Source organism: Hylobates moloch, unplaced genomic scaffold (genome assembly GCF_009828535.3).
Source record: "Hylobates moloch isolate HMO894 unplaced genomic scaffold, HMol_V3 SCAFFOLD_1, whole genome shotgun sequence".
NCBI lineage: Eukaryota > Metazoa > Chordata > Mammalia > Primates > Hylobatidae > Hylobates > Hylobates moloch.
The window spans coordinates 202130485-202154831 of record NW_026652276.1 but is presented as its reverse complement, the minus strand read 5'-3'; the positions used below and the strand labels follow the sequence as shown (position 1 = coordinate 202154831).

Here is a 24347-nt window from a genome sequence, read left to right as displayed (position 1 = left end):
ATTCAGTTACCAATAGGAATAAAACTTAAAATAAAATCACATGCTTTGATAAGTCATGCCATATTTGTGAAATCATTATGCCAGCACGTGGTATCTTGTAACCACCTGAATCTACAGCTACATGAAGGGCTTTGAGTTAGCTGCATTCCACATGAGCTGCAGAGAAGCCTCTGGTGTAGTGAATTTCAGAGAGTAGTAAGAAGACAACCCCAGTGGCAGCTGATATGAAAGTTACAGTGAGAGGAAAATAAGCAGGATTGGGCAGCACTCTGTAAAGTATGAGTCCGGGCAAAAAAATAGGGAACAACACCAAGGCAAATAAACTGCAGGTGCTTCCAATCAGGCAAAAGTGTGTTTGCTCCACTCACACTTGCCATCTGAGGAAAACTGCAATGAAAATGGATCTGATTTACTCATCTTTCACACAGAAGCATAGCATGTGCACAAGAAACCATACCGAACATAACCATCAAAAATGAGCTTTTATCTAAGAAGCTATAAAAAGGCATCAAAAAAGATGTGGGCTCATGACACTCAGAAGCTTGTATTTGAATAAAGAAGCCTTCTTATTTTGTCAGTTTGGTTCAATAACATTTTTTGAGATTGTCTAGTTTATAAATGCCAAGGTATAAGGTACTGAGTGATTTTTTTCCTAAACAATAAACCAAAAAACTCTGCTGACACCCCCTTGTCTTTTGTGTAATAACTGCTACCCCCAACACTATTTTCTGACTTTTTATTGAAATCTTATTCTAAACACATGTCAGTCTTTCTCTATTGCAATCTAACCACACATTGTTATTAGACTGAAACTTTGAAACACATTTCTGAACGTATCTCCCCAATATTTAAAAAAAAAAATCAATGATTTACCACTGGCATTAAACAAAAGCCACACTTACTAGCCTGATTCTTTGGTTTACAATTTGGTTTCATCTACTAGCTTGGCCTTATCATCCATAATCAAATTTGTATACTCCACAGATGAGGCAATTTGGACAGCTTGCTTTGCTACTCTTGTGCTGCCAGGCTCAGCTTCTATCTCTGCACATCCAGCTCCTACTCAAAGTTCATGGTTCAAGTCAGTTCCACGGCTCTCTCAATAGCTAGAATTCTACAGCCTCTGCCCTCAGCATTTTTCTAAGCATTCTTCTACTGTTACCTCTATTAAGCACATACGCGCGTGCACGCGTACACACACACACACACACATAACACACCCATATACACACACTCAACTGTAGCAATTATTCTGCCTAAATCAAATCCTAGCTTTGCCCATTACTAGCTGTTTAACATGGGGCATTACTTAACCTCCCTGTGCCTTAGTTTCCTCAAGTATGAAAAGAAGGATAATCATAGGACTTACTTCTAAAGGTTGTTGTGGGGAATAAATGAGTTTCTGTAAAGTGCTGAGAACAGTGCTTGATGTATAGTTTGCCCTTCGTAAGTAATTCGGTGTTATCCATAGCAGCAGTCATAGTAAAGGTATTAGTGGTACTGTTGTTATTTTTTAATCCCTGGCAGTACTTTCATGTGATCTCATGTATTGCTCGTGATCAACAAACATTTATAGAGTAAAGCAGTAAGTAAATGAGCATAAAGTAATACATTTTAAAATGAGAGTCAAGGCACTAATTTGCTATTACTTTTAAAACCTACTTTAGGAAGGCTCTCTTAATAGTACCAGGACTTATTGAGTACTCTCTAGGAAAAAAAAAAAAAAGATTATTTTTAAGGAATAACTAAAGTAAAAACAAAGCTCTACGAACTGGAAACTTGTGGATTAGCTACTTTATGAAAGTGCATTATTTTAGTGTGCAATTCTGGAGAAGCAAACATTGATCAACATTTATATTTGATATCCTTAACTTTAATAAACATACACAAAACGAAAATTGAGTTCAGTCCAGTAATGACAACCAAATGGTGTTTTTTAACTTTCCAGATTGACTTTGTGCCCATTATCTCATTAAAGTTCTCTTGCTCTAATGAGCTAGACTTGTGGGAAAAGGTTTAAAAATAAAGCTGAAAGAAAAGAAACTTTAGTGTGATCTAAAATTCGGTCTCATCTATTCTCTGTCAGCGTACAGTAGCACGGGGAACTGAAGAAACACTCTTCAGCCTTTGAAAATCAATGTGCGTTTCATAGAGAGCTGCTGCCTTTCAGTCATAGCATTTTCCCTGCTGTCTTATAACTATGTCCTGCACTAAATTTCACATGTCCCCACACTCCTATTTAATTCTCACAGCTGGGAGACAGGACTAAGTCCAGCCAAATCTGTTTTCCTAGAGTGCCTACAAATCTGCCCTTTAATAAATTATTTTCTCTACTATAATGGTCTCTAACTAAGCTCTAATAGATTTTGCCACACAGTTGCTGCTTTAATCAGAGAAGAGCGTTTTATGGGTTTATTAATCACGCTCTTTTTCAAAAGCTGCTGATTAAGCATTTGCCTGACAGTTGCGAGCAGTCAGAAGGTACAATGGAGGCTGTTTGCTTACTGAGTAGCAGCCTGCAGGTAGCTTTCTCAGAGGGCCCATAACAGACTGCATACAGCTAGTGCCAACTGAGCAGACTGAAGTTTCAACTCCCCCCAGCTCCCAGCAACAGATTGTTCTCAGCAATCTTCTCCCCACCATTTTATTCACCAGGACTATTCCAGCAGCCAATAGCAAAATTCCTTCCTGCTCTCCACATCCCAAAGCAGCTAAATTATTCCTGAAAACTGAATGACATGCTTGGCAAAGAATGTATTCCACCCTGAGGCGCTACTTACAACAAGGTTTTCTTTGGCCTACTCAAGCAGCAGACCCACTGAACACCATCTCCCCCCGCCTTCTAGGAAAGCGGCAACCTAAGCCACATAGTCCCTTTATGTGTTATAGTCAAGGCACCAACTAACAGCCAAACAACACAGCAAGGCTTCCTGGATTCAAGAAAACCCCTATTTCTCCAAGGCCAATTTACAGCACACTCATAGGAACACACATTCAGACCAAACACCAACCAAGCTTGAGGTTTTGTTAGAAGTCGAGATACCGGCGATAAGTAGCAAGTTGTGTTTTTGAAAGAAAAATTAACTTATATTTATCGAATTTTTTTACACTGAAGATAAATGTTTTCTTCAAAATGCATATCTGTCTGGAAGTCCTTCACATTTCTTAGATATGTGTGTAAATTTCCCTGTTCCCTTAGTGGTTATTACCAAGTAGAGAAGAGTGAAAACATCCTTGAGGTGAATTTAGTAATGATCGGTCCATGACTCGTCTAAACTTTTCTACATTTGGTTCCATAGCAAACATTTAAAGCAGTACTTCATATTCTCAACCTAGCATAAGTGTGTTAGATGTACTTCTCCTTTGACTTAAAATGATCAGATTTCTAAAATTAAATTTTTGCTGGAATTATCAACATTATGTTGATGTATCTGTAATCACTAGAAAATGAGCAGTTCTTTGTTTCAATATGTGTTTTCATATAATGAAAGGTGATTTAAAATGATAGTAATTAAACTATGGAAAGAATAAAGCAAAAATATTTTTAAACTAGCTTATGTTTCTTCAAAATCAAGCTGTTAACTCTACACAAAGATTTCCTGGGTTAATATAGATACACAATATAGATATCTGTGTAGATATTTCATCATGTCTATTAAAAGTCTGGGGTCTTACATGTTTCTATTTGTATCTCCTATTTTGAAAGAATTAATGGACAAATAAAACAGGAGACTTTAGTATGGTACTTTATACATTGTAGTATACTAAGCAAGAAAATCATAATATTAAAAACTAATGGTGCTCGCTTCACCAACACATATACTAAAATTGGAATGATACAGAGAAGATTACATGGCCCCTGTGTAGGGATGACATGCAAATTCATGAAGAATTCCATATTTTTAAAACAGAAACTTTAGCCTGGCGTAGTGGAACAAGCCTGTAGTCCCAGCTTCTCAGGAAACTGAGGCAAGAGGATCACCTGAGCTCTGAAGGCCAAGGCTGCAGTGAATGGTGAAAGCACCACTGCACTCCATCCTGGGTAATGGAGTGAGACCCTGTCTCAAAACAGAAAAACAAAAAACAAACAACTAATGAGAGAAAGGGATGTTTTTAAAAACAGATCATTTTAGTTCTCTCTAATGAATTTATAAAAATTAAAAACTTATTTTATGAGACATTAGAAAGTGCCAATACACACACTTGAATTCATTTCTATCCTTCACATCATATTACATTTTTAAATAAACAATGAGACATACTGAGCTTAAAAGCTTGACAGATTTAACAGAAAAACCAAAACCCCAAACCATACAGCTGGTAAATGAAATAATCATCAGTTACAGTCTTGATATGTGGAGATCATATATGCTCTGCTTCAATCACCTGAAAAAATGGTAAAATAAATCTATACTTTGGTCCATTTTTTTTTTTTTTTTTTTTTGAGACGGAGTCTCGCTCTGTCACCCAGGCTGGAGTGCAGTGGCGCAATCTCGGCTCACTGCAAGCTCCGCCTCCCAGGTTCACGCCATTCTCCTGCCTCAGCCTCTCCGAGTAGCTGGGACTACAGGCGCCCGCCACCACGCCCGGCTAATTTTTTTTATTTTAATAGAGACGGGGTTTCACTGTGGTCTCGATCTCCTGACCTCGTGATCCGCCCGCCTCGGCCTCCCAAAGTGCTGGGATTACAAGCGTGAGCCACCGCGCCCGGCCCACTTTGGTCCATTTTAATTAAATTATATTTAATCAGCATTATCCAGGTAGTGCCATGAACACTTTTTACTGCTATCATTTCAAAATATATCATAGGCCGGGTACAGTGGCTCGTGCTAGTAATCCCAGCACTTTGGGAGGCCAAGGCAGGTGGATCACTTGAGGTCAGGAGTTCAAGACCAGCCTGGCCAACATGGTGAAACCCTGTCTGTACTAAAATAAATACAAAAATTAGCTGGGCATGGTGGCAGGCACCTGTAGTCCCAGCTACTTGGGAGGCTGAGGCAGGAGAATTGCTTGAACCTGGGAGGCAGAGGTTGCAGTAAGCCGAGATAGACCACTGCACTACAGCCTGGGCAACAGAGCAAGATTCTGTATATATATATATATATATATATATATATATAGAGAGAGAGAGAGAGAGAGAGAGAGAGAGAGAGTGCTTGCTCATCCATGTTAATAGAGGCCATGACTGTACAGATAAATGAAGTCCACAGATGCTAATTTCTAACTCTTACTTCATTATATACATATAAGAAAATACTTCTGATTTATTTCTGAGATTTTCTATCAGGCATGTCTTAATCTTACACCTGAGTTTTACAGGAGATATAAAGTAGTAGAAATTTAACATAAATCAGAAATAGGATTAAATCTTAACTACCACTAACCCTGGGCAAGTTACTAGCCTTTTAAAACTTCAAGTTCCTCCTCTGTAGAGTTAACAACACTTACATAGTGGGGTTATTGAAAGGCTATGCACCTACTAACACATAGTAGTTGCTCAGAAATGGCAACTTCTCTCTATTTTCCTACTTTTCCTCTGCCCTTCGTTTGCTTCTGGCCCACTCTTTAGAATCTTGGAGAATACCACGCCATTGCTGGAATTTCAGGTGATCCATGAGAAGAAGCAATTAAAGAAGAAATTGAATTAATGTGATTTTGATTTTATTAGTTGAAGTGACCCAATAGGAACTTTGACACAAAAGAAAGCAAAACTTTTAAATCTATCAAACAAGCCTAAAAGGTATTAGGGTACTATAAATGGTTTATTTTTTCAACTAAAGTAACCCAGATTGTTCAAATTTTCCATCATTTAGCTTGGTATCTTTAATAAATGTTGGCCAGTCTAACAGCGCTCACATTTCACTTTTGGTTTCTTCTCTTTTAATTTTTTCATCAAACATTTGTTCATATGCATTGTAAAAACAAATAGAAATTAACCATAGCAATGGCTAAAATATAAACCACAAATTTGACTGAGTCAGTGGAGGTTTATCTGGGTAACCCCAAAATTCCATGTCTCTGCGTATTTCAGTCCCTTTGTCAACTTATTACATGATAAATGAAACAGATCAGAAGAACAGAGTAAAAGTTAATCCATCTTAAGAGTTCTATATGCTCTTGGTCAGATCCCCGATCCAAAAGGAAACCTGATCTAGGTTTTGAAAGCACTTTGGTGTCCCAGAATGATTTTACTTGATCAAGTTCCCAGAAAATACGTGGTTGAGCCTGATGACAAATTGTCAGAAAGTCAGTGGGGAAGTGCTCTGCTTCTCCTCAACAGAAAACATAAAAATCATATCTATTTTGTCTGTCTTAAAATTTTAATATAAGAGTCTTCTCTTTGTCATCGGGTGTGAATATTATTTATTTTACAGTATATGTTTTGTATTCAAGTGAGGAAATGAATAAAAGATAGTTTTCCCAGAAATTTTCTCTATCCTTTCAAATAACTATTGGTCTGCTTTACCCCTCAAAGCCTGACCTGCAGTTATTCAAGTTTAAACATAATGTGCCAAACATTTTGTTCACCATATTAACCTATGTGTCAGGTACAAAGAATAACTTAAGGTTAGCTCTGGTACTTGAGGGATGTCCTGATTGATTCTAGAGAGCACAGACCCAAAGCAGCATGTACACTCATGCATATCATCCATCTTATAGGTTGTATATTTCTTCCAAAATATTTGGAACCAGAAGTGTTTTGGACTTCAGATGTTTTTAGATTTCGGAATATCTGCAGTAAATATTTATCAGTTGAGTAGCCCTAATCCAAGAATCTGAAATCCAAAACGCTCCAGTGACCATTCTTTTGAACCTCATGTCAGTACTCAAAAAGTTTTGAATTTTGTAGCAGTTCAGATTTTGGATTTTCAGATTAGGGATACTCGAACTCTATATGCATACATGACTTGTAGGAAAGGATGAGGGGAAACGGTGAAAGAATAAGATGACCCAAGAAAGAGCCAATTATATTTAGGAAATGGCCAGTGGACATGGTAGTTAATAGTTGCAGATTCAAATATAATGGCAAAGCTTCACAGATTTCACCTCTCCAATTTCATTACTTTCTGCTTCTGGGTCTCTAATTTACTCATAATGCCAGAAATGGGATAACTGCGCAAGATATTTTCAATGTATTTGTAAGGTCTACTTACATCACTTATTGTCAAGGAAGTGTTTTGGTTTGCTGCCATCTAGGCAAGAGATCAAACAACACTGATTAAAATGAAATATTTATTGTGGACCTAACTGTAGTGCCAGCTTGTTGCTAAGCCAGGGAAATAATGTTGAAGGAAAGTTTAAAAACTGAATTATTTAAATAATAGCATTTCCTTTTTTTCTTTCTACCATCTTTCTCAATTTCTGTGATGAGCTCACCAATTAAAAATAAATTTTGATCAAGGTCTGAAACTGATATACCTCTCAGAGTTTTGGACCCAAAACTACAAAAAATAACCACAGAGGCATGCAACCAATAACCACCCAAATTTGAGTGAATTAGAACTTTTCCGTTTTGCCACACTAGTCCGAAAGCCACAGGCATTCCACCACCCTAGAAGGATCTGGAGAACTGATGGAGAGAATAAAAAACGGACACAGATTGTACATAATTGTACTGTTGCATTTTTATTTCAACGGCCATAGAAAGAACCCCAAGTTTCAATTCAAAGGCCTCCCTAGCAAAAATAATATTCTTCTCCTCAGCCTGCCTTGTGCTGGTCCTTCAAAATCATCTCAGATGTCACTTCCTCCAAAAAGTCTCCTCTAACATTCTTAATTGCAGACTGCAGGGTGTAGGCTTATGGTATCCTTTGCTCACCAGGGCATGAATCTCCCTATAAATCTGCAAACTATTTGTTAAACTCTAAAAACGGTGTCTTTTTCTATGCTCGGTGTTTTTTGAAGAGTTTGGATTGCGGTTTATATTCTAAAAGGTGGCAAAAAGCATGAATCAAACAGTTCTTTTATTTTCTTCCCCCAAGCACCTATCCTCTAATATTTTGGAACATTTTCCTCATTCCATTAATTCTCTATTTTGCTATAACCACATGGCCTTTACCTCCAAGTAACCTTGGCATTTATAGGCTAAAGGAACAATACTATAACAGCCAAGACTGGCCAGACAAGCTTTAAAACTCAGCACTGACTCTGGGATGGGGAAAATCTGATTTGTATGTGTGTGACTTTTGTAAAATAATTTGTAACTTAACTTAGATGACTTCACTAGGATTTAATAAAATCCTGTCATCACATTCAGGTTTCAGATTTTATATGTTTGCTAAATGTGGTAGACTAATCCAGAGCTGCTTTCATTTCTTCAGACTTTGAGAGACTGTACTATTTGAAAGAGAAGTTTTTGACGGTCAAAAAAGGATATATATTTCTCCGATGCTGGAAAATAAAAGTAGATAAAAGTATTTTCTTAAAAATTACTTCTTTCTTTCTTTATTTTCTAGTTTTCCTGAGTCTAGGAAAACATTGCCTCTCTAATTTTACTAAAGTTAGAATTGAAATCATTTCCTGAAAATAATTTTTGGGATTAGGGGCAGTTTAATGTCTGGAACATACAGGTCTGGAAATGAGAAAATCTTGGTCTTATCTAGTTTAAAATATACAGACATATCTTTTTAAAAACTAAATCGGATTATGCCATGCCTGTTCTCAAAATCACCCTATCCCTCTGACCCCTGTCCAATAAAATCTAGTCTCTCTTTTTTTTTTTTTTTTTGAGACAGAGTCTTGCTCTGTCGCCAGGCTGGAGTACAGTGTCGCGATCTTGGCTCACTGCAACCTCCCCCCCCGGTTCAAGTGATTCTTCTGTCTCAGCTTCCCGAGTAGCTGGGACTGCAGACGCGTGCCACCATGCACAGCTAATTTTTGTATTTTTACTAGAGACAGAGTTTCACCATATTGGCCAGGCTGGTCTGGAACTCCTGACCTCGTGATCCGCCCGCTTCGGCCTCCCAAAGTGCTGGGATTACAAGCATGAGCCACCGCGCCTGGCTTAAAATCTAGTCTTTAGCATAGTCTGAAAGGTGTTTCATGATCTGCCTCCATTGCCCAACGTCTATGCACCCATCTCATTTTTTTTCTCTCTACTCTCTACCTCACTATTTGCCAGAGTCACAATGCCCCCTCTACTCACTGTTTCTCAAATCACCAGCATGTGCACACCCCAGGGCTTTTGCACTCACTGTTGTTCTGCTTAGGATGTGCCTGTACCAGATAGCTGAAAGGCTTCCCTTCTCACTTCATTCAGGTCTCCACACAAATGTCACCTCATCAAATGGGCTTCTCTCATCACTATTACAATAGTGTCCCTTCTCATTCTCTGACTTTTTATCTTGTTTAATTTTTCTTCAGAGCACTTATCATTATGTGGCCTATTGTATATTTACTTGTTAAAAGTCTTGAACTGTTTCTTCAACCCTAATGTAAATTTCACAAAAGTAAGGATTTTTGTCTCTTTTTGTTTGCTGCCTAGTTCTTGTTCACTGTTGTTGCCTCGTGTCTATAATAGTACCTGATGCTCAGTAGGCACTCAGGAAATACTTGCTGCAAGTATTTATATCTGTGGAATGAATAAGTAAATCTTTGTATCTATTTCCTAAATGGATGCAGAGTTAAGATGATAAAGTAGGCAATAAATATGAATTTTATATATTTATATATATATATATATATATATAAAACCTCATAAGAAAGTAGATTAAGAATATGGCTAGAACCACTGTCATTTCTTTTCCAAAAATTGTGGTGACTTTAAAAATCAACTATGGGCAAACTCATTATTTTTCATAAACTGAGAGGCATCATGGTTAAATTAATTTTTCTAACAAACCTTCTGATATGGTTTGGCTCTGTGTCCCCACTCAAATCTCATGTTGAATTGTAATACCCAGTGTTGGGGGAGAGACCTGGTGACCTGGTGGGAGGGGAGTGTATCATGGGGGTGGATTTCCCCCTTGCTGTTCTCATGATAGTGGGTTCTCATGAGAACTGATGTGTGGCACTTCCTCCTTCACTCTTTCTCTCTCCTGTTGCCATGTGAAGATGTGTTGCTTCCCCTTCTCCTTCTGCCATGATTGTAAGTACGTTTAGGCTTTCCAGCCATGTTTCCTATACAGCCTGCAGAACTGTCAGCCAATTAAACCTCTTTTTTTCATAGATTACCCAGTTTCAGGTAGTTCTTTATAGCAGTGTAAAAACAGTGAAGGATTAATACACCTTCACTGATTTTACAGGACTTTTTCATACTGGCTTCAAAGTATCCTTCATCTTCATAAATGAAGAAAGATACCTTGGAGCAAGGAAGATGTTGGAAGTAAAGGTAGAATGGAACACCATTATCTGATAATATGTCTGAAGGACTCAGAAATGCCCAGATCCTGCTATAAGGCATAGTAACTACTCTGCTAATTAGCAGCTCCTGAGGTAATCAGACAAGGGATGATGACAAATGGGAGGCAAGGTTACTGTTGCCCAGGCTTTGCCTCAATTTTCTTTAGTAGTAAACCTGGCAGAGTCAAATACTCATGTGCAAGAAGCATTACCTCCCTCACCCAAGCTCAGATCCTAGTCTTCTCTTCTCTCCTCTTTATACCTTCTTGCCAATGACATAATTGCGTATCTGAGCCTCAATCACACTTGAGATGAGAAGGATTTTTGTGTCCCCAGCTTAACTCTATTTCTCAGCTACATTCCTGTATTTTACCACTACTCCCATTCCTTCTTGGCTTTGCAATGCCACACTCTCCTGATTTTCTTTCTTTGTCCTTACCCCTCCATTTAAGTTTCCTTTTCTGATTCTCCCCTTTCCCCATCACTAAATGCTATGATCCTCAAGGCTCAGTTTTGGAATCTTTCAGTTTTTCTCCTCACAATCTCTCTCTAGGATGTGTCATTCATTCCCACAAATGTATTTATTTTTAATGTTTTATTTGTAGAAAAGTTCAAACAAAACAAAAAGATTAAATTTAGATTGAGTGACTACAGTAAACAATAACTGAATAGTACATTTTAAAATAAAGAGTGTAATTTTGTTGTTTGTTATGCAAAGGATAAATGCTTGAAGGGACAGATACCCCATTCTCTATCATGTGCTTATTTCACATTGCATGCCTGTATCAAAACATCTCATGTACTCCATATATATATATATATAAAAATACACACACACACACACACACACACACACACACACACCCCTACAATGTACCCATAGAATAAAAAAATACTAAATTTGGATTGAACATCCATATTCAACAATTATCAGCATATGGTCAATCTTACTTTATCTAAACTTCTACTCCCTGATTTCTTCTCACTGGGTTATTGTAAAGTCATTACCAGATATTGTATCATTTCATCTATAAATGCTTTGATATATATTTCTAAAAGACAAACACTATTTTATACAACTAAAATACCAATCAAATTTAGAAAAAATTAATAGTTACTTAATAGAAGCAAATATCCAGTGTTTAAATTGCTCTTACTGTTTATGTTTTTAAACAATTGGTTTGTTTGAATTATGAGCCTAACAAAACATGAACATTACATTTATTTAGGAAGTCCTGTGAACTTCCTCATTGCATCATATCAAGAGGCACATAATGTCTAGTTGCATCATCTGTAAAATAAAATAAAGTCTATGTTTCCCAACTTTATGGCCACATTGTAAAATGGGGTGAGAGGGCACCAGGGCCTGAAAAGTCAGCTCATCTCTTTGTCCCTGCTGGTTATTAGAGATTTTATAATTCTGAGTTGCAAAACTATACTTTGTTTTGCTTCTCAACTCTTCTATCACCTGCAAGTAATTTTCTCTGTTAAAGCTGTTTGAAAGACCTAGAGTGTTTACTGCTCTTGAGTGTTTACTGCTCTTGCTGAACTGCTTGATGCAGACAAGATCACAAGTTTAATTTTGGAGATTATGAGGCTGAGGTGCCTTTAGATGCAATGAACACAAAACCTAACACTCCTGCCATCACCTACAAAGCGCATGTGATCTATCCCCATCTACCTGTCCATCCTCTTCATATATCACCCTCTCCCTTATTCAACCATGCTTACCACACTGGTCTTTCTTTTTGTTGTTGTTTTTTTGAGACGGAGTCTCGCTCTTTCACCCAGGCTGGAGTGCAGTGGCGCGATTTCGGCTCACTGCAAGCTCCGCCCCCTGGGGTTCATGCCATTCTCCTGCCTCAGCCTCCCGCGCAGCTGGGACTACAGGCGCCCGCCACCTCGCCCGGCTAATTTTTTTTTTGTAGTTTTAGTAGAGACGGGGTTTCGCCGTGTTAGCCAGGATGGTCTCGATCTCCTGACCTCGTGATCCGCCCGTCTCGGCCTCCCAAAGTGCTGGGATTACAGGCGTGAGCCACCGCGCCCGGCCACCACACTGGTCTTTCTGTTTCGTTTTTGTTTTCAAAAATGCTAAGCTCTTTCTTGCCACAAACCTTTGAACCAGCAGTTTTCTATACCTGAGATTTTCTTACCCCAGCCTTTCTCAAAACTGGCTTCCTCTTGGTTGAAATACACCCTTCACAGTGAGATGTCCTCTGACAATCCTACCGACCTATTGGGCTCCTTACCATTGTCCATTATAGCAGTCTGCTCTTTTCATTTACAGCACTTAGCATAATCTGTAATTATTATATTATTTTTGGATCCTTATTTAATATCTAGATCATAAAATATATTATAAACTCCACAAAAGCAGGAGAGAAAAATCATGTCTATTTTGATTACCTTTATACTCTTGTGGGTACCCACTGTACCCTAGAAAATTGCATCTAGAATGAATGAATGTGCTTCAGAGCCCAGGGGCAGGCCCAGGTTTGGCCAGTTTATAGCTTATGCTGCAGGGAAGCAGGAAGTATCAGAGTAGACCACACTAATGTGCAGACTCTTTTGAAGCACAATGATCCAGCACATTGGATATATGTTTAAACAAATATCCTGGATTTTGACCCTCTTGAGAAACTGGGTCAAGAATTTTTTTTCTCCTCTAGAAAAGATAAATTTAACCAACTTGAAATATTGGGTAAGAAATCCCCCAAATGTTAAATGACGAGTTAATGGGTGCAGCACACCAACATGGCACATGTATACATATGTAACAAACCTGCACGTTGTGCACATGTACCCTAAAACTTAAAGTATAATAAAAAGAAAGAAATCCAGCTACTGATTGCTTGATGAAACCAGAACCACTAGACTGCTAAGCATGTAAGAAAAATTTAAGATAAAAATATTTAAAGCAAATTTACAGGATGCATAATTTTTTTATTTTTTATGGTCTCACAAAAGACTTTCTTCAATAAACTGCAGGTATCTATAACATTTGATATTTGATTTTGATAATCTTGGTAGATGTGTGTATAATGTCCTATATGTTGGAAATCTTGTAAGGAATATGTATTATGCTGGTGTTCAGCTTTCTGGGCACCAGGAAATTAAAAAATCATATTGGCCCAAGGACAGCTTTTTCATAGATGCATAAAATATCAGGAATTTCAAATAGAGCTATCAGGACTCATTTTATAAAACAGATAAGTGCTAGTGTCCCACACACAACATTCAAATATTATTTAATAAAATTTTAAATTTATGGAGAAAGCAGCTTTCTAAAAATTCCCATGCACACAATGTTTAGGTAATTTGCAAGTGTTGAAGTAAAATTTGAAACATATTTTACCAAAGACAGAGAAGGAATAAAGGGCTGTGATAAAAGTATGGACAAGATTTGCAAATTTGTCTCCCTATCTGCTCAAAAGTATAAATAACAAGGTCTTGGATATAGAATAATTTTGGGAAGAGAAGCAAATTAAAGCAGATAAAACGAAATACCTTTTTTCTTAGTCCATTTTTTAAATGTCTTTATGGAAGAATGGCCAGTGGAAAAAAAATATAATTATTATAATAGTGTTATATCCAGTTTATTGGATGTAACTCTCAATACTTTAATACATTATCATATCTGACTAATTAGTTGTTTGCAAAACATTTAAAATGCCCATGTCAGATTACAACCTGACCACTGAAATTTTCCCAGCACATTGCTTCCTTTCTTCTCACTGGAATGAGACTTATGCATTGTTTAAGCATAGAATCGCAGTTAGCCGCAGCATGCTGTGGATCTAAAAATCCATTAGGAGACTGTGATAATTGGACTCATATCTGCAGTAGCAATTCATTCCTAAGAACGCCCAGTAGATGCAAAGTTTGCCTGCGTTCACCAAGTGTAGTTGCTAGCTGAGTTTTGCACTCTTGAATTATAGTGCTTTGTAGAGATGGGGAACGAAGGCAGAAAGTAGTCATGTTGAACATTATCTTTCTCCATCCACTTTATACTAAAATCTCCAGAATTACTTATTGATTCCACAGCTTAAAATTATGTCCTTAATTATTACTAATAAAACAACAATTTTTGATGACTTATAGGCATCAAGTTTTGTATATTGTGCATTTATTTATCCTATCTCCTGTGATTTAATAGAGATTTCAGAATTAAAATTTAAACTTGTTTGGGGTAAAAATAGATACTTTAAAATAATTCTACAATGAATGTCTTTCTATGCTATTTGTCACAGCCATTTATGAAATACATAGGTATATTTACTAAAGAATAAGTGAGTGGACTCTTTATTGCATCTTTTGCCATCTCTGTATAGAGATACATCATTTGCTATAATTTCAGTCTAGTGAACATTTATATTTGTTTGCGCCACTTAAAAATTTCCAGGAACTTTATACTGTTCTTCACACACAGAACTGATGCTATTAACCTGGAGAATTTGATTCTGCTTTGGGTCTCAGGAGTGGTGATAGGATAGTACTGAGCCATACTTCTGCTTGCTCCCATTGTGAGATCATTTATGATAAACAGCATCCACGTCTAGAAGGTTTTGCTGCAAGCTGGTGTGTGATTTTAACCACAGCAAAGAGTGTAGTTAGTCTCTTCATAAAGAAATCTCTGTGTCTGCTTCACTCTTCATTTAACCATAGTAATTAAATAGTTCCAGACATAGCAACAATTATTTTTATGCTTTCAAGTATATACTGAATCCAATATTGAATGTTGTTCCCTTCTCTAGGTTTGATCACGTTTACCTTGTTAAAGAAATATAATTGTTTTAAAGAGCAAAAGTAACCTATTTATTCTACTATTTTCTCATTAATTTTCCATCAGTGAGAACTAAGCACACTTCTGCATCTATTTTACAATGATTTTTTTGTTCACTCACCTCCAGTTCTTACTCTATTTTTATTGCCAGAATTTGATTAAGGCAATTGTTAAGTGTACACAGAGTATAACTCAGAAAATAGTCAGAATTATCTTTTTTAATTTTATTATTATTATACTTTAAGTTTTAGCGTACATGTGCACAACGTGCAGGTTTGTTACATATGTATACATGTGCCATGTTGGTGTGCTGCACCCATTAACTCGTCATTTAGCATTAGAATATTGTTAAAGTTGGAAGAAATAGAAAACTCACTCACTAATTTTCTGTAGGAAATATAATGCAAAATTTATTAAGAGGAAAAATGAGTTCCTTCTAAAGTTTAGCAAGAAAGATTAAACACTATATGGTTTTGATAGGTGTGGTGAAGCTCAGACATAATTAAAAGCAGCTTTAGGGTTAAATTAAAGTAGCAATATTTTTTATTTCTCATTTATCTGAAATGAAACAAAAATCTCAACTACATTACTATTGTAACTGTTCACAGAAACTGTTGGTTTGCCCTCAGCTTTTTCAGCAAACTTAAGACACTCTTTTCCCCTTTTTATTAGAGGAATCTATCACTTAAATAGTAGAAAAAAAATGGCTAAATCAAAACTCCCACATCCACTTAAAAAATACAGCTGTGGTTCTGCTTCCTTCCTTTTGAAAGAAAAGAATCACACAAAAGACTTTTTTTTTTTTTTTTTTTTTTTCAGACAGTCTCACTCTGTCACCCAGGCTGGAGTGCAGTGGCGTGATCTTGGCTCACTGCAACCTCCGTCCCCTGGGTTCAAGCAATTCTCTTGCCTCAACCTCCTGAGTAGCTGGGATTACAGGCATGTGCCACCATGGCTGGCTAATTTTTGTATCTTCAGTAGAAACAGGGTTTCACTATGTCGGCCAGGCTGGTCTTGAACTCCTGGACTGAAGGAATCTGCCCGCCTCGGCCTTGCAAAGTGAAGAAATAATTTTTAAAGAAGTATGGAAAACAGTTGTTCTCTACCCCCAAGTGAGTTGTATGAATCTTTAATCATCAACAGTCTAATACTTTTTCAGTTACCGGAACTTAAACTAATTCTGTGCTTTATTCTCAGTTTATATTATAAGCCAGCACTGAAAGTAAAATTGAAATCCTGAAAATTATAATACATAGAAAACTAATATCATTATGTTCTTCTATTCATATCCAGTCCCCACTAACATCTGAGGTATTTCACATAATCTAAACATTTATTTGAACAGTTTGCTATAGCTATTCATCCACTTATCCACTGCTTATTACCTGGTTTATTAGATCCGTGAGAGAAGACGGAAACAAAATCTGTACCTTGAGGAATTTATAGAAGACTCTCAGCCTTCTAAAATACTCTGTGGACATCTGGAATTTCTGAGAGCATATACTGTCCTCCTCTCTTTCTTTGGGAAACCTTTGAGGTCAAGGGTCCTTTATGTTCTCAAACCTATGTTCAAGTTAATATTCAACAAATATCTCTTGGTTGACAACTGTCACCAACTCTAGATTCCAAATGTTTTGAAAACTTTGAAGCAAATATTACTTAAAATTTAGAATTTTTATGCCATATGTCATTTTATTTCCTGGTGACAGTTGTGAAAAAGAATTTCTAAGCTGAATGGAAGCTTTACATCTTCAGGGATAAAGCCCATTGCATTGTCATAACCCCAGTGATTTCTAGGCTCAAAGAGTTTAGATAAGCACTCAGCACTTGGGGAAAGCTTGTAGGTTCTACAGCACATAATTACTATGAATTATCTGACTATTAATAACTGCAGTTTCTTGGATGATTCATACATTTTTGCAAGGCTTTGTAAAAAAACACCGAGTTTTTTTTTTCTTTGAAAAGACAAAGATAGGAACTCAGGATAATAAATAGGAATAAGTTTTTGAAGAAAAAAATGCTAGCATAAAGGGGAGTGAGGAAAAAAAGGAGGAAACTAATATTTCAAACACCTTCCATGTACCAGGCACAGTGGTCCTCAAGCTACATAGAAGCTTGTCTTATCTAATTAATGTTCGCAATGACGCAGTGAAGTAGGTACTATGATCTCCATCACAGAGACAAGGTAAGCAACTTGCCCAAAGTAATCCCAATAGCAAGCAGAGGACTAGAATCTAAACCCAGACTGGGTAGCTGACTATAGAACTTACAATCTGACCAGCATTATTCCTCTGTGGCATGTCATTTCAAACTACACTGAACATCAGTTGAAATAGAAGTCTCAGCCTTAGAAACATAATGACATTCAATAACCACAGAACAAATAATGACAAGGAGAAATGAAAAGGGGATAGGAGGGAGAGAAAAAGGGAGGGAGGGAGGAAGAGAGGGGGGCAAAGGAGGAGGAAAGAAAGGAAGAAATAAGGAAAGAAAGGGAAGAAAAGGAAGGGAAGGAAGGAAGGAAGGAAGGAAGGAAGGAAGGAAGGAAGGAAGGCAGGCAGGCAGGCAGGCAGGCAGGCAGGCAGGCGGCTGCTGAAATGCCACATCACTCCTACTATTACCAGTTACTGTCTCTATTAAGTGAACTTCTTTACTTTTGCTAAGAGCTGGTCTGTTTTTAATGCAGTAAAAAATACCTTAACATGGTCTACTAACTCTTCTGGCACAATTTCTATGAATTTTATATGTATTTTTTTCCGGAAAATGTAACATCATTAAAACTAAAAAAAAAAAAAAAGCTCTCATTGAATTGAAGTGTTTAGCATGGGCTGACATATTCTAATGTTACTATAGCTTTTATAGTGGTTTTTATTGATTCTTATTGTCTAAAATAACAGAAATGTGCAACATGTTAGAAGGGTTTGGGGCACAAAAAGTTTTACGAGGGAAGTAAGCTTGTGTGACAGCTGATAGAGACACAAATGTCCCTCTAGTTTCCCAGGTTCATTTTGGAATAAACGTGACTTTTAAATTTCCAGGTACTAGCTTCCTCTAAGAATATCTAACTCAGAACCATATTAAAAGCTGTAAGACTACAATATGCCCAATTAATATGCATCTAATATTCCTTGATTTAGAGTTATCTGACAATAATATGCCAGCCTTGCCAGGAACTAGGTGTGTGACCTGTGGAAAGTCACTCAACCACTCTGTGTTTTATTTTTCTTATTTGTAAAAGGAACTTAATAATTGAACCTTTCTCATACTTATAGATGATATAGGTTTTAACAATTTTACAAGGTTGACTAAAATGTTAGAAATCTATTCATGCAAACAACAATATTTGCAAACTTTTAATATTAGTCAAGGTGACATTTTGGTTAAGAAATGATGAACATCTCTTAGAAAATTAAAGAGGAATTTTTATGGTATCTTGCTGACATATAAATTTTTTAAACATCTTTAAAAATCAATAATATATTTATGTACAGATCACAGCAATATTTTTTGAGAAATGTATTTCAAACAAATATCTTTAATTCTATCCAAAAAACAATTGAGATTCTAATATGATTTAATTTTCCTGGGGACAGTCATTCTTTACCAACTGATATGTAAATATTTCAAAATTTTAGCTGCTGGAAGATTCAAGTTACAGGGTATTTTTTGAATTGTTCCCTCTGCGTGGAATATTCTTTATTCTTAGATGGTGAGTGAAATGCTCGTAAACCTTACAGACTGTCTGAAGAATATACTTGCATGTCAAGCAAACTGGGGAAACCATTCACCTTTTACAAATATATAAAAAAGCATCAGCTGAACACCATTGTTTCTCCTGCAGTATGATCATCTCTCACACAAAAACACAATAAATCCATTTAAAAATCATCACACTTCATCTCATAGGGTTTCCTTGAGTACAATAGAACCCTTACTGTTGACTATTTTTTGAACATGATGAAAAAAATTATAGTTTAAAATATTATTTCGTGAAAAAAGACTCAAGTCCATTTAGAGGTGAAATAAAGCCCAAATCAAATGTCACACAGTCACAGTTTTAACCCTGGCTGACCACCCTGATCTGATCCTGTCAGAGAATGCTAAGACGTGTCCCAGCTAATCATCACGTTAGTCTTAAAAGTAACTAAGAACATTACTTTTAGTTAGTTTTAAAAGTAACCACCTTCCATGTCTCAGGCTACGCTGGAAGTATTGGAGGTGAGGTATTAATTTTAAAGCCTATAGGTAGATCATCTAAAAATCATATTCTGTTCCTATCATAAAGGGTGCATTTAAGTCTCTTCCCGTTCTCCCTTCTCTTCATTGTGTAGTAAAGAAAAATTGATGGAGCATTGAAAAGCTCAGGCTGATAATAGTATATGAAAGAACAGAAAGTGTGTGCCAAGGTATGACCTACTGGGAGAACCCTGGAGACAAGAGTGTACAGATAACGTATCATATAATTCTAGATTTTGTCATGAATTCCATGATGTATTAAAATAATTATTACAGGATATTATTGTCCCATTGGCTTCAAAGTATAATGGAGAAAAACTAAGTAAAGAGCCTCAGAATTTTTTAAAGAAAATCAAATTAGCTACCACATTAAAAGTCTATTTTTATTTCATTGTTGATATTTTCCCAGAAAAAAATACATATTTCTAAAATCTGGGGAATCCATTTATGTGTTACCTTTTAAAACACAGGAAAAAGGTAAAATAGGCCATCAGCTGAAAACACTTGTCTCTCCTGCAGTGTGATAATCTACTCACATGAAAACATAATGAGTCACTTTAAGAATCATCACACACATTTCTTGCAGTTTGCCCAAGTGGTGGGAATTTGTCAGGAAGAAAGCTACCTATTATCTGGTCTTTTGGACCACCATGTGATGCTGTTCCAAGATTCTGAAAATCCAAGCAATCTCATTCATTGAGAGAATAGCTAAATGATGTGTACTTTGTGAAAGTCATACAATTAAAACATAACAGTAAATCAGTTTTATACTTTAAAAGTGAAATTTTAGATCCCAGTGTTTATCACAGAACACAGTGCAATCATTGTTAGTTTCATTTTTTTCCCTTAAAAAATTGCAAGGTATTATAAATTGTGAATAATTTAAAACATTAAATGTTTACTAACAAAACTTCAGACTATCAAAGCAATATAATTTATTTTTGTATTATACTAATTAAAATGTACTACTTCCCTTACTACTTTGGGGCAGGGCTAAGGAACAATGACCTTTAATACATGTTGACTAGGAAGCTAACTATAAACTGTTATGTTGGGTTTATAAGTCATTACCATTGAGCTGTTATTCATCCTAAATCTTAAACATTTGAACACATTTCAATTCACATAAACAATAGAAAATCAAATAAGAATATGAACAAAATAAAGTGATTTTATTAATTAAAGGCTTAAAGGTATAGACACATGAAAAAAACTTCTGTTTCTGCTTAGAAGAAGGTGCCAGAAACATTCCATTCTGCACACTATTGTGATAGTACTTCAGCAAGGTCTGGGGAATAAATTTATCTTCAGAATAATCCTCCCTACCCTTTAAATTTATTACATGTATACACTAGGATACAAAGGTCTATGTTAAGTTGGATACTTCCCGACATGCTTTGCTTGACTTACTCCAACCGTCACTTTCTATTTCATTCAGTGCCAAACTTCTTACAGAGTATATCTATATCCACAGCTATTAATTCCACAGCTATTAATTTCTTAGGCTTGCAGCCTAGTGTCTGCCCTCACCATTCCAGGGGAATAGTTCATCTTAAGGTCTCTAACCTTCTAACTGACTAGGCCAACAGCTTGGCTCATAGTCTTAACACCCTTACCCCATCATTTTCCTGCAGAGTCTGACTTCACTGATCACTCCTTTTTGAAACATCTTTCACTTTTGGTTTCCAACACACAGTACAGCTTTGTTCTCCCATAACTCTGACCTTGTTTTTCTGCTGTATGTGCTGGCTCCAAACTTCTCCTACCTTCTAAATATAGATTGTCTCCTTGGACCTCTTTGCTGCATCCTGTTATTTAGGTAGTCTCACCTGGCTTCACAGACTAAGTTATCACATTTATACCATTGACACCTGCATCTCCAACCACAGTCTCAACATTCCCCTTCAGGTTTCAATTTAGTTGCCTGACAGCTCTGCTACATGACCTACCTGTATCAAAAATTCAACTTGTCCTGCGAACATTCGCATATTCTCTACAAGGTCAGCTCTTATTGCTTTCCCTGTGTATTTCTGGAGGCACCATTCACCCTCAGTCATCTAAGTTCAAATGCTTCTATCATGACTGATTGCTTTGGTTCTGTCACTCCTGGCATTCCATTCCTCCACTTTTAATTTGGGACACATGTACTTTGCCATTGTAGTGTAGGCGGTAACATCTTGCACAGTCCTTACCACCTGTCTGCACAACTTTTTTGTCCATGTTTAAGATTCATACGATTCATCGTCAATTGTACTTGAAGTGGATCTTTCTCATCAAGCTGTGCCCCATTCCCGGTTTACCTCCACATTACAGCACAAAGTTAATGCCCTTTACCATAACAACAACAACAAAAATACACATGTGTATAATAGGTGTAAGTTTCAAAGACCACAAACTTGGTGTGTAAAATATAACTTTCTTTCTCTGAAAAGAAATTTAATTTCTAGTTAAATATCCATTCCTCAAGAAAGTCAGGATGGGCAACTTTTAGATGCTTTTACATTCAGTGGTGTTGTCTCTGATGCTATGTTCCCAATATTCCACACTGTCATTTCTCCTCTTTTCACCAGTTGCTGGTTCATTGCCCCCTCCTCAGAGGCTGCATGCCAAAAAGTGAGGATGAGGTCCTCTCTGCTACTAGGTCCTCAATCTCTTTGTGGTTCTTCTGACAAAAAGATCTGGATTCAAGAGCCCCTCCTCATGAATACTTCCTAGCACCTACCTCCTTTACTTCCCCATTGCTTTTTCTTTCTGTTCTCCAATTCAGAGAACTGTAATATCTTGGGGATGACAATAAGGGATTAAATCCTAGAATCCTTTCCTGTAGGGAAGAATCCAGATTATCTAATGGACTTTATTTTCTTACTTGCATTCATGCTATAACAACCTTACCCCCTGGTCATAAGAATAGAACACAGTAGATGCCTCCTGCATGGAAGGCAGGTAGGGGTAGAAGGAAAAAGGGGGAAAGTAGCATAGCTTATTACAAAATGTCACGACATGACATTATAGTAGCAGAACTTAAAGACCGCTTCAGAGAGGATTATTGCCAAGCTGCAGTACAGCACTTTCTCCTCACTGCTCTTTAGAAGGAACTAGCCGTTGCACTGTTACATGTGTGTAACTCTTTATGGAAAGAATTATTTTAGGTAAATATATGGGCAATATATGCATTTTGTTTGTCTTGTACACAATGTATGCATTTCTTTGGCTTGACTTAAACCTTTAAAAAGTGTTTTTTAATTGAGAATTTTCACATAAAATCCACATTTTCTGTTTTAGAAAAATATAAAAAATTGGCAACATCAGGAACTTGTACAAAATTGGCTTAAATAGAGCTTGTAAAGTTGGATAGAGAAACATGGTGAGTAGGCAAGGAGACAGAACTAATCTCAACTAAGCACTTTCTATGAGTTCGACAACTGCACACACGAACACACACACATACCATTGAATCCCTGAAGTTAGGGAGGTAAGATGTTATTATTCTCATGTCAAAAAGCTAGTAAGTGACAGAGACAGGAAAGGAACCTGCATCTCTCTCACAAGGAAAACACACTACTGAACAAGAAACGGCTAGAAAAGAATGTAGTCCCAACGCATGTAAATCTCAGTGGTACCTTCCAGGAATGAGAATGTGTAGAAACCAACAGACCAAACAAAATACCAAAATGTACGCTACTGCCATTCTTTGCTGCTTTGAAACAAGTCTCTTTTTGCCAGAGTTCTCTTACTTCCTAGGCAGTCAAATTAAGTAGCTATAAGTCAGAGCATGACAGATTTACTTTAAAGCTATCAACAATTCTATACTTTGGAGTACTTCTAGTCACTGTTATCACAGATGCTTCCTTTCCAAGGATGGCAGAAATCTCTGTGATAGAAAGAATATAAATAACCTGTATTTTATGTCAGATTGCCTTGGTCCTTTTCAAAACAGGAGAAAGCATACAATAAGTTATATTATAGTGGCTCTTTCCACTGCCTCTATAAATGCATAAAGTAGCAATTTTCTTTCTAAACCAAATCTGTTTGGCAAGATATACTTGCTGTTATACAAATTTAAAAATGATCCTCTTCAGGGGAGTTTACACCTTTCAGATATTTTTGAGCTATTGTCATGACGTTCACCTTTCCCTTTGGACATATTTGACTCCTTTAATCATGACTAATAAATCAATCCTTTCATCCTCTTAATTTTTCTTGCTATTCTCTGAACTCCATCCAGTTGGCTTATACGTATTTAGTAATGTGCAAACCAAAACTAAATGTAATATTCCAACTGTGCTTTTTTTTTCAGTATTACAAAGGTGATATTTTAAAAGCTATTGATTCCCTGTAAAATATGTTTAAAAAAAAAAAAAAGAAACCAGAGAAAATGAAAGGAAATAGTGAGAAAGAAATAGTAAGGGCTCCTATTAAGGTTGCAACTTTGTGATTTATTTATGGATATTCCCTGATTTCAATTATAGGAGACTTATTACTATTAGTTATTTAACTAACTATGCAATTGAAGTTATTTCCAGAGGTTTTTTTTTTTTTTTTTTTTTCCAGCGGGGAGGAGGGAGGGATATTGTTTGTCTATTGTTTTTAGCACATAAAACTCTCAAGTTATTTATTTAACCCTATCCCCATGGCCAGAGTCCTGCTAGTATTAGACTAATTCCTTAAGTAATTTACATCTACCTGTCATACTAAATCACCAAGCGGTATACATTTCAGACTGTCTGTTATAGGAGGGCACTCACCTCAAGTTAATTTGCTGCTTCTTGGACCCCTGCTGCCACTGTTTCTCTGAAAAAAAGATGAACCATATCCCTTGGTCCAGCTGCCTTGCCTGACAAATCTGTCATAGAAAACTGCTGCGGAGCTTCTCTTGTCCTTCACTGGCTCACTCTGGTGCTGGCATCAGCCTTCCTCTATCGCGCTTTCTTACAGTGAGTCAACAGTCTTGTTGCACCGAAAAGTTCCAAAATGTGGTAGTTGTTAA

General features: G+C 36.7%; 1 protein-coding gene and 1 non-coding gene across 3 annotated transcripts in view; one reads left to right on the top strand and one right to left on the bottom strand.

Moving 5' to 3' along the window:
• The window catches only part of CPED1 (cadherin like and PC-esterase domain containing 1), a 317314-nt gene that overhangs the window by 100977 nt on the left and 191990 nt on the right, over window positions 1–24347 (bottom strand). The gene's annotated exons all lie outside the window — the stretch shown is intronic.
• Window positions 3799–3904, top strand: LOC116809789 (U6 spliceosomal RNA). The gene has a single exon (XR_004369974.1). It is a non-coding gene; the product is annotated as a U6 spliceosomal RNA (small nuclear RNA).